Source organism: Ursus maritimus, unplaced genomic scaffold (assembly GCF_017311325.1).
Source record: "Ursus maritimus isolate PB19 unplaced genomic scaffold, ASM1731132v1 scaffold_20, whole genome shotgun sequence".
Lineage (NCBI taxonomy): Eukaryota > Metazoa > Chordata > Mammalia > Carnivora > Ursidae > Ursus > Ursus maritimus.
Window position 1 is genome coordinate 2,473,045 of NW_024424453.1, and position 10,589 is coordinate 2,483,633.

The window sequence follows — 10,589 nt, forward strand, 5'->3', positions numbered from 1 at the left end:
TAAAGGCTTTCAGCCATGAATTTTAACTCAGGTAATTGAAAAAAAAGGTTTCCAGTCATAAATGAAAAGTCAGATGATAGGGAAAAAAGATTTTCATCATAAATGGTAGCTCAAGCAATTGCAATAGATAATTTCCAATCATAAACAATGACTCAGCTGATAAAGAATGGGTTTCCAGTCATAAATGATAACACACATGATAGGAAAGAATGTATCCCAGTCATCAGGTATAGCTCAGGTAGAATAGGAAGAAGGTTCTCAGTCATAAACAAAAATCAGGCAATAGAGACAGAAAGAGTTTCAGTCATAAATGATAACTCAGATGGTGGAGAATGAAAGTTTCCAATCATAAATGATAAATCAAGAGATAGGGAAATAAAGGTTCCCGATGATAAATGATAAGTCAAGTGACAAAGAAAGAAGGTTTCCAGTCAAAAATGTTAGTATAGGTGACAGAGAAAGATTTCTAGTCATTATTGATAATTCACATGATGGAGAAAGAAGCTTTCCCATCATAAATAGTAATCCAGATGACTGTCTACAGTCATAAATGATGATTTGTGTGATAAACATGGGGATTTCCAACCATAAGTGATAATTCAGGTGATAGAGAATGAAGGTTTCCATGACAAATGATAACTTATATAATAAACAAAGAAGTTTTCCATGCATAAATGATAACTCTAGTAATGGAGAAAGAAGGTTTTCAGTCATAAATGTTAAGTCAGGTGCCAGAGAAAGAACAGCTTCCAGTCATTAATGATAACTCAGGATATAGGGAAAGTTTTCCAGTCATTACCAAGCCAGATGTTAACAAAAGGTTTCCAATTATAAATGATGACATGTAACTCATGTGATAGAGAAAGATTGCTAGTCAAAAATAATAACTCACATGATAGAAAAAAGAGGTTTCCAATTATAAATGATGACTCATCTACTAGAGAAAGGTTTTCAGCCATAAATAATAACTCACATAATAGAAAAAAAGGTTTACATTCATAAGTGATAAGTCAGGTTCTAGAGAAAGGTTCAAGTCATGAATGATAACTCAGATGCTAGAGAAAGATTTCTAGTCATAAACAGTAAGTTAGGTAATAGGGAAAGAATGTTTCCAGTCTTATAACTCAGGTGATAAGGAAAAAAAAGATTTCTAGTGATGTATGATAACTCTAAGTGATAGAGAAAGAAGGTTCACAGTCATAAATGATAAACCAGACGATTTAAAAAATGAAATAAAATAATTATATATTGCAATATGTATGGAAAGCACATAAAATATATTAAATAAACTGAATTGGTGATCTTGAAGAAATAAATGCAAAAAAAACCCTTTTTTTATCATATGCATGTCATAGATTCCAAGCTTTTTCATGGGAAGATCAGTTAAAACTAGAAGTATAGCTAAATTTACTCTTAATACAATACTTATTATAGATCAGGGAACAATTAAAATAAATAATACTAGGTTATGATGTAGGAAATATATAGGGAAAGATTAGCCAATATTGAAAAGTCTTGAAAATGGACCACGGTGATTTAAAAATCCTACTCTCTTTAAGGGTAGCTTTAAGCCAAATGGACAGGAATCTTCAGGTTAAGATGGCAGCTACTGTTTGGATTTGTGATCCACTGGAATCAAACAGAGAGGAAATATTTCCTTTAGTGTCATACTCCAGAGCAGTTCATTCCAACTGAACTTTCTGCAATAGAGATTTTCTATATCTGGGCTGCCCAATATCTTGGCCACTAGGCACATGTGATTATTGAGCACTTGAAATGCTGGCTAGTACGACTGAGGAACTGAATTCTCAATTTAGTTTAATTTTAACTAATCTGAATTTAAATAGCTACATGTAGCTAGCAACTAGAGTACTGGACAACACAGGTCTAGATAAATCCTCGTTACGTTTTTTCAATCAACCCATTTCAACCATCAAGATTTTGGAATTAGTCATGGATCTAACTCAATTTTCTGTTCCAAAATTCCTTAGGAATCTACATTGTTAACTCAAAGAGATTATTGTATAAAACTTGTTCTTATTTCCCCCTCAGGGCCCCACATACAATTCCCTGATGTTTTTCATATCTATTATCTATCTATCTATCTATCTATCTATCTATCTATCTATCTATATCACCCAGGCTGTATGTTACACACAATCATAAAAAGAAAAATATAAAAGAAACACAACTTCACTTTAATCTTCTTGAAGGGGAAATAATATCCACGCTGACTCTGAACTATTAAGTAAAACATATATACATATATATCTTATATAAAAAATTTAAGTAAAAAATATACATATAATCTAATATGTATATTATATTGGCTTTGAACAATGACTCTGGCATCTAAGTTGATAAATTGGCTTACATCCTTTAGTGATATATTAGGGTAGTCTTAAAAAACAAAAGAAAACAAAAAAAACTTGATCCAATTTGGCTGAAGGAAGACACTCAACCCATGGGGATTTTGAAATAGCTTAAGCAAGCAAAACTTAACATTCTGCTATTATCTGCATTTTAAAATGTGCTCATTACTTAGTTTCTGGGGCAGATATAAGAGGCTAATTACAGTACTTAAAGGAATGTATAGTTAAGTTTCAACTTTCCCATCTACCTGCATCATCAGGCAGAAACCTGATTAAACAGATGGGCCTCACCCCATGACCCTGAAAATCAGTACTGAGATTCTGGAGAAACAAGAAAGGAAAGTGCCAAATGGTGTTCATTCTTCATGGAAAAAGCCCTAAGGCACCTAAACACGCTAATGCTGAATCAGCATTACACTTTGAACTTGGCAAAGTCGAAAAATGAACACCACCATAAAGCAGCTTTATTGTGGTTCCTCAATTCATGAAATATGAGAATTATTAATATTAATTGTAATACACTAATTATTCACATTTAGGAATATATGGGCCTGCATTTCCCTAAAAGGCTATTTCATTATTAAGTCTATTACAAACTAAGATGAGGCACAGACTAGAACCACACTGAAAGTAACAATTTAAAAACCCAAAGATACCTTATCATAGAAAGCAAACAGCAAAAATACCATATATGAAGTCCTGAGTCTCAGTTTATACGTGGCTTAAAATTTACATTAATAGTAGCTTAATTTCATTCAGATAAACATTTCACAAAGTAGGAGTATACCTTCTGATTATTATCAGTTTCCAAAACTAAAACTTGAAATTATACCTTCTCAGAGAGTTTAAAGAACTAAAAAAAAAACCCACAAAAAACAAAACACAAAATCTTTTTTTTTTTTTTTTAAAGATTTTATTCATTTATTTATGTGACAGAGAGACAGCCAGCGAGAGAGGGAACACAGCAGGGGGAGTGGGAGAGGAAGAAGCAGGCTCACAGCGGAGGAGCCCGATGTGGGACTCGATCCCGGTACGCCGGGATCACGCCCTGAGCCGAAGGCAGACGCTTTAACGACTGCGCTACCCAGGCGCCCCCAAAACACAAAATCTTAAGCCTAGTTATGTAAGCTATTCAGAATTAACATTTAGCAAATTCTCAATAATTTTATTTAAGAAATTCCAGATTAGAGCCACACCAACCTTATAGCCTTTTTATTTAGGTATCAACCTCCAAACTTATATACGTGCATATAAACAAATAAATGTGTGTATATATGTACATATACGCTTCTATATATACATACTTATGTATACATATATATAAACACAGACATATACACACACACACGCACACACACACGTAGGTTGTTTTAAGTGATGAAAAGAGGACACAGAATAGTGGGCTATCTTTTGAGATGTCAACCAGAACTCCAAAGGCTGTTAAAATATTTTTCTCATATTTAGTTATTCATTCATCCTTACTTTCATTTATTCATTCATGAATTAATTTATTTAATACAAGATCATTAAATGCGTTCTGTGTCAGATATAGGGTAGGCTCTGGGAATAGAAAAAATATATGTTATACTCTTGGTACTAAAGAGGCAGTCAACTTACTATAAACAGAACGATGTGTTAGATACCCAGGGGGATAAAAAGAGAAATACAGCATATACTTTCTTCTTAAAAGAAAATTTATATGCTAATTAAGTTGCTTAGATGAACTTTGCATTGCTCTTTTAAAATATAACTTTCATGAGCTTTCAAGTTACATTTGAGTCTCATTAGATGACACTGCAGTACAAAATGTAGTATCTTAAGACAAAAACACTATATAGTCTCTCTATCTTAGGAACAGAATAATGATGTAGAAGTCACTTAATACTCCTACTTTGTTTATTTGAGAAAGATTCCACACGCTGAATGGCCCCTGATTATAATATCTATTTGTAAAATGTATATTCACAATCATTAGCTAATATAGTTCCCTGAATCTTTCAGAGTTGTTTATCTTAAATAGAATATAGTTCCTTAAGCATTTTCCCTCTATTTTTATTTTTTTCAGTAAATGTAGAAAAACTGGATATATAACAGATATTTATAAAATAACTATTTGATGCAGAAATGGATCAACCATGCTTCATCTTATATCTTGCACTGGCCAGTTGACTGGGTTGTCAGACGTCAAGTATTCAATATTGTGATCAAGAACATAGGTCTTACCTCTGATGGGAGCGGACAGAAAGATATGACTAACCTTGCACTTTTGAATTGTTATATTTCTTACTATCCCTTAGTACTTCATCCATGACAGAGGTCCAATAGGACGGCAAGAACTATCAAGACAATATTAGATAACCCCAGCGTAGTCTTAGTTACCTAAGCTGAAGAGAATTTGAGATATAAGGTGTAGGGGAGGTAAAAATTTCTCTCTACCCCCTTAGGGTTTTTTGGCTAGGCCTGCAAATTAAACTGATATAAAACAGATTAACAGGAGAAAAGCACAGAGATTTATACAAGCTTCATGTGACATGGGAGCCCTCATAAAGAAACGAAGACCTAAAGAAATGGTGAAACCTACTTACTTTTATATTAGGTTGAACAAAGAGAAGCAATTGTGGAAAAGTAAACTACATGGGAGGCTAAAGGAAGATGACAGTTATTTGAACAAGATTTGTTTGTATAGAATTCTCATGGCTTTGACTTACCATTGAAGAATGTTTCTTTTCTCCTGACTCAGGATAGGCATCTTTCATACGGGAGTTTTATCTTCTCTTTTCAGGAAGGAAATGACAGATTAGAATGGTCACTTACATCTGCTGTTTTTTAAGTGCTTTTAGTTCAAAATAATCCTTATGCCAATGTAGCATATTCTGCCATGCTTCAAAGATCTTTCCTTTCCCTTCCTTTCTCTTCCCTTCCTTCTTTTCTCTTTCTCTCCTCTCCTTTCCCTTTCCCTCCTCCTCTCTTTTTTCTTTTTCCTTTTCTTTTTAGAATAACTAGAAATATGGCCTGACCTAAAATCCAATTCAATAGCCCACTTTCCCCTCACTCACTGGGATTGCAATCTGACTTCAAATCTCATTCACTCATCATGAATTCAATCATTTTTTAAAGCCCTGCTATTTATTGTCCCAGGCACTGAGGATACAGGCCAATGACCCTCACATAATGTATTTATTTAGACTCTGCCACTCAAAATGGCAGAAGAGAAGAGAAAAGCAAACTCAAAAAACAACAACAAAAAAACAAAAAACCCTCACCTGGAACTACAGGAGATCTGCCTTCCAAGGAGGAGAAGTTTTAGTTTCCCTTATTCCACTAACTTTGAAATATGAACTGCAAAGCAGGAAACACCACAGTAAACCAAATTCAAAGGGATTCCATTTTTTTTTTTTTTTTTTTTTTTTTTTAGGATTCTGAAGATACTAAACCGAAGCTGAAATTGTTTTACTTGCTATTTAAACAATGCTACTGTTTCTACTTCTCCTTCTTTGTTTAGGGCCTCCCATAGCCTCTAAAGTTCTATTGAAATTTTGAGTAAAGAATGATTTAATCAAAGAAAAGTTAATAAAATACGTTAATATAGATTTCAGATAATGTATGAGCATTCTAAGAATGCTGTTTACATGCTAATATTCACCACATCTATTTTTAGTTGCTTTTTTCAAATAGTCTTACTAAATGGAAAAGACTAGTAACTCCATTATGATAGCTCTGATATGGTATAAGGAAGTTCAACAGAATAAACATTTTATGAAATAACTATCAAACAATTCAAAGTATAAGGATGTTCAATATTAAAATTTATAATATAGTTTCTTCTGCAAATTCAATGATCTGTCCTGATATTAACCACTCCCCATCAGAGATGGAACTGACAGATGTGATTGACGTCATTAAAAAAAAACAACAATCGGGTGATTTCTTAGAAAGAAAAAATAAACCAAAAGCCAAAAGATTTCCCTTGAATTCTGAAGTAGTTTTCAGTTCAATGTATTCTCCTTGCTCAGAATTATGACCCTTAGATATTAGTCATTTGAGTGGCATAAGAATTGAATATTAGATGGACTGATTTAAAGCTACTTCCTCTCATCTCCACTGGATTGACATAAAACATCAAGCTGTTCTCAGGCTTGCTGAGGAAGAGTTCAAGAAAGAACCGTCTTTTAAGAGTGAAATTCCCATTGGAATTCTCTTCTAGCATAGATACATTAAGAGAAAGTATTGGATACATGACTTGATTAGATCTAACAATGCAGGCTTTGCTGAACTCAGAATTCTCAGGGGACTAAACTGAATAGAGAAAATAAATGCAACATATTATTAATTCAACCTCCTGCCAAAATATAAAAGGTAGTAGATACGTGTGTATAGAACTATACAAAGAGTTATAATTCAAACTAATTAAGAAAGCATATGATTTGTTATTTCTTAATTAATGCAACTAAGCCCATTTTGCCTTTTTCATGCCCTCTTAGCACTAAAAACTTCTCAGTTTGGGTCCTTTTCATTGAAAATATTTCTATGTTGCTTTCTAAGTCTCAGTTTTGTTTATTTAATACATTCTTTTTCCAGACTCAATGTTAAGTTCCTCGTGGGTGGAAAGTATCTTAACATATTTGCCAATGAACACCGTAAACTTATCCAAGCCCTTTTCTATTGTCAAAGGTGGCCTGTGGTCACCATTATCCAAATGCTTGACTCTTGTATGTTCCCCTGGGGAAAGGTACATCCTATCCCGCAGCTCATTAGTTCCGGTCTTTAAGAGGCTTTATATTTATTTCATTGCTCCTTCATAAATGCTTCAGATTTCAAAGTGGTAAAAAAATTCAAAATGTATTTTTAGTATCTATTAGTTGTTCTTAGACAGTTTGGGTGGAGAAAAAAAGTTAGCTAAAACAAGGTTTAGAGATCACCTGAAGATTTGTTTACTCCAGGCTCTTGTTCACATAAACAGATAATTCTAAGTGGAAACCAGAGAGAGAGAAGACTCCCAGTCTCTCCACATCATAAACAAGGCTCCTGATATCCATCAGAAATCTACTAAGGAATTTTACAAATGTGTGCTTATTTCAACCAAACTACCTAGAGTAACTGATTATATGGAGAGCAGTACAACTCGACATTATTAATAGCAACTTCTCAGCTACTAAATGCTACTTGGGCAAAATCTATTTTGATTTGTGTTCAGAAATGGTGTTAGGTAAGAAACTCCAGAGTTTGTAAGGTATAAGATAGATACCTGGAAATGTTTCGGGGTGAGGAGGGAAAATAACAAAATAAGGTAATAGGAATGAGAAAAGAAGATAGGCAGGGGCTATAAAAATTTTTAGATCCTGAGAAACATCAAGAAAGAGAACTGGACAGAGAAAGGGAGAGTGGCTGAAATCAGTGGCAGTGGTAGCAGGGCCCACACAAACCAGAGAAGCAGTCGTATCATTGGACAGAGCCACATATTCTAACACTTAGAAAAACTCACTTGTTTTAAATCAATGTGCGTTCTTCACCAAATCTGCCAGACACTAAGTTGTCTCTCAGTCCCAAAACCACCTGTACACATTCGGCTTTGCAGTATTGAGGGTAGCACTCTGCAAACGACATTTCTCCTTTGCCAATAGGAAGTTAGAGAGAAGGAGTTGATACACTGTTGCTTGAAAGGGCTGGAGAGTAAATAGTTCAGGTTTTGTGGGCCATTTGCTCTCTGTTGCAACTGTTCAACTGTATCTTTGTAGCACGAACACACCCAGTAAGTAAACAAATGAACCTGGAAAGCAAAACTTGAATAGACATTAAAAATTTAATTATATAATTTTCACCTGTCATAAATTTTTTAAAGTTTAAAATACGTAAAAAATAAAATTATGAACTCACAGACTACAAAAACACGAGGCAGGTGAGCTTTGGCCTAGAGGCCATAATGTGCCACTCCTTGCACTAGGGCGAGAGGGAGGGCCTGGGGAAGGGACTTGCTTCTGTGTGCTTGTCTTTCAGTCGGCATGACTCCCGCAATCCTGTTTCGCCCTTGTGGGGGCACACTGGTTCCACTCTCGAGTTGTTTGCTTGCTCTTGCTCTCTGGCAACCAGCTTCATCTTGCTTTCTTAGGTCTACCTGAACCAATCCGGCCTCACACAAGCCTTTGCTTCACAGGGCCTCTCCTTGGAGTTCTTCAAGACGAGCACCAGCTGGGTGCTTCTTCCTCCTCAGAGTACTGGGCCGAAGCTCTGCGGGCCCCTTCTGCATGCTCCCAGGGAACCGGCATTCCCTTGTAAGCAATCCCTCCTCTGAGGTCTGAGTTTCAAGCCTGTGGGGTTCTTCCCAGAGTCTGGATTCTGAAACCCTTCACCACTCCGTTTGTTCCCCAAGCCCTGAGGGTTATAGTCACCTCTTGTGTAGTTACTAGCTCCCTGTTAACTCAGTGTTACTGAGAGTCAGAAAAACTTTTCTGCTTTTTTAGGTTCTCTATCATCTGTTTAACCAATTCTTTTATTAAATTCCCTCTGTTGAAGTACCAAGTCTACTTTCTGTTTTCCTGCCTGGATGCTGACTGATTCACTGATAGTCTTCTTCCTAGCTGTATAGCCTATAATATTACTCAGGCAGCAATTACTGAATACTAGGTTTTTTTTTGGAGGGGGGGTGTCATTATCTTCCAGTTCTGATTATTTGCTTTCCTTCCAGAAGTTTCTGCCCCAGGAAACTCAAAACAGACTCACATACAACCTTCGAGGCCTGTTCCCAGTTCCTAAGAAGGGCTCTAAATTCAGTACCTCTCTCACACTAAAGCAAGTTAACTAAATTATCCCAGTCACACAATAGTCAGTGATTTCTTTTAAATTTCCCAGGCATAATTACCTCTCTAATTATACAAAACAGGAAATTTCTGCTTTTTATAACAATAACAATCACTGACATTTACTGACTTACTATTTGCCAAACATGATGTTCAATGGAGAATATATTTTTAACTTAATTCTTATAGTAATCTGTGAGATAGGTAATATTATTAATTTCCCTATGTAGATTCCTTAGCATATAGTTAATAATTTTTTTCAGTCACATATATGATAGATATCAGAATCATCCCTTAAACCCAAATATTTTGACTCTAGATTTCTGCTTTTTAATCACTATGACATATTATCTCCTAGTGTATTGACTGTTATGCACCATCCAGGTCTCCCTTGGGAGATTCTAAAACTGATTCCGCTAGCTAGGGAGTGCTGCCAGTTCTCTAGAAATTGCTCTGGGCTTGCAAGATCTGCTTTACTCAATGTCATACTACCTTCCCAGAGGCAGCTGGTATTCAGTGTCACGCTCAGCTGCCTCATCATAATAAGGGACAACTATGAAGGACTATCTCCGTTTTGAGCTCTGTATGGGGTCCACTGAGGCACTGAAGCCCAATTTATCCCTCTATCCAACCTTATTTCCTTCCCTTCGTTCCATACCCGTTAATCTTCTTAATAGATTTACCATACGTTAGCTTCAGTATCAAAGTTGGCTTCCTGGGGAACAGGACTTCCAAAATCCAGGTAATGTAAATAAAACCAAATTTGTTTAACATAATTTCATACAGAGAGAAGGTTTATTGACCAAAGAATGAAAATCTTACTATGAACACTTAAATAAATTAATAATATCTTTAAAGTGCTAACCTTAAGTTAGTTACTAAGTTTGGCACTAAACTTATTTTCTCTAATATAGCCATAAAATAGAGCATCTTCTAGTTTCAAAAGGAGGTAATTAACTTGCATAAGGTTACAGACAGTTATTAGTCTGGATGTGAACCAATGTCTATTAACTCCAAAATCTATTCTACTGCCTATTGTATCGCGTGATTGTAAACTAGTTGGTAAAGAAAGATGACCATCTGTTTATGAAAGTTAAGTTAAACATACTCAAAATTCAAATGCAAATGGTTACTTGGATACAGGTGGGTTTCATCTGGCAGCACTGTAAACTTATATGACCACTATTAAAACAAAACAAAAACAAAGCTATAAAAGACTTTTTATTTTGTTAATTTGTTTTCCAGAAATGAGAAAAATGGGTTCAAAAACCAGATTAACTTCTAATTTGGCAATGCATTCTGTGATGGGTATATTGCCGTACAAATGAGTTGCAGGTGTGAGTGATTTCTTTAACACATTGAAATATAACAAATATTTCCACATTTTTTTCTAAATTCAGCTCATAGTTTCTTTCCTTCTTCT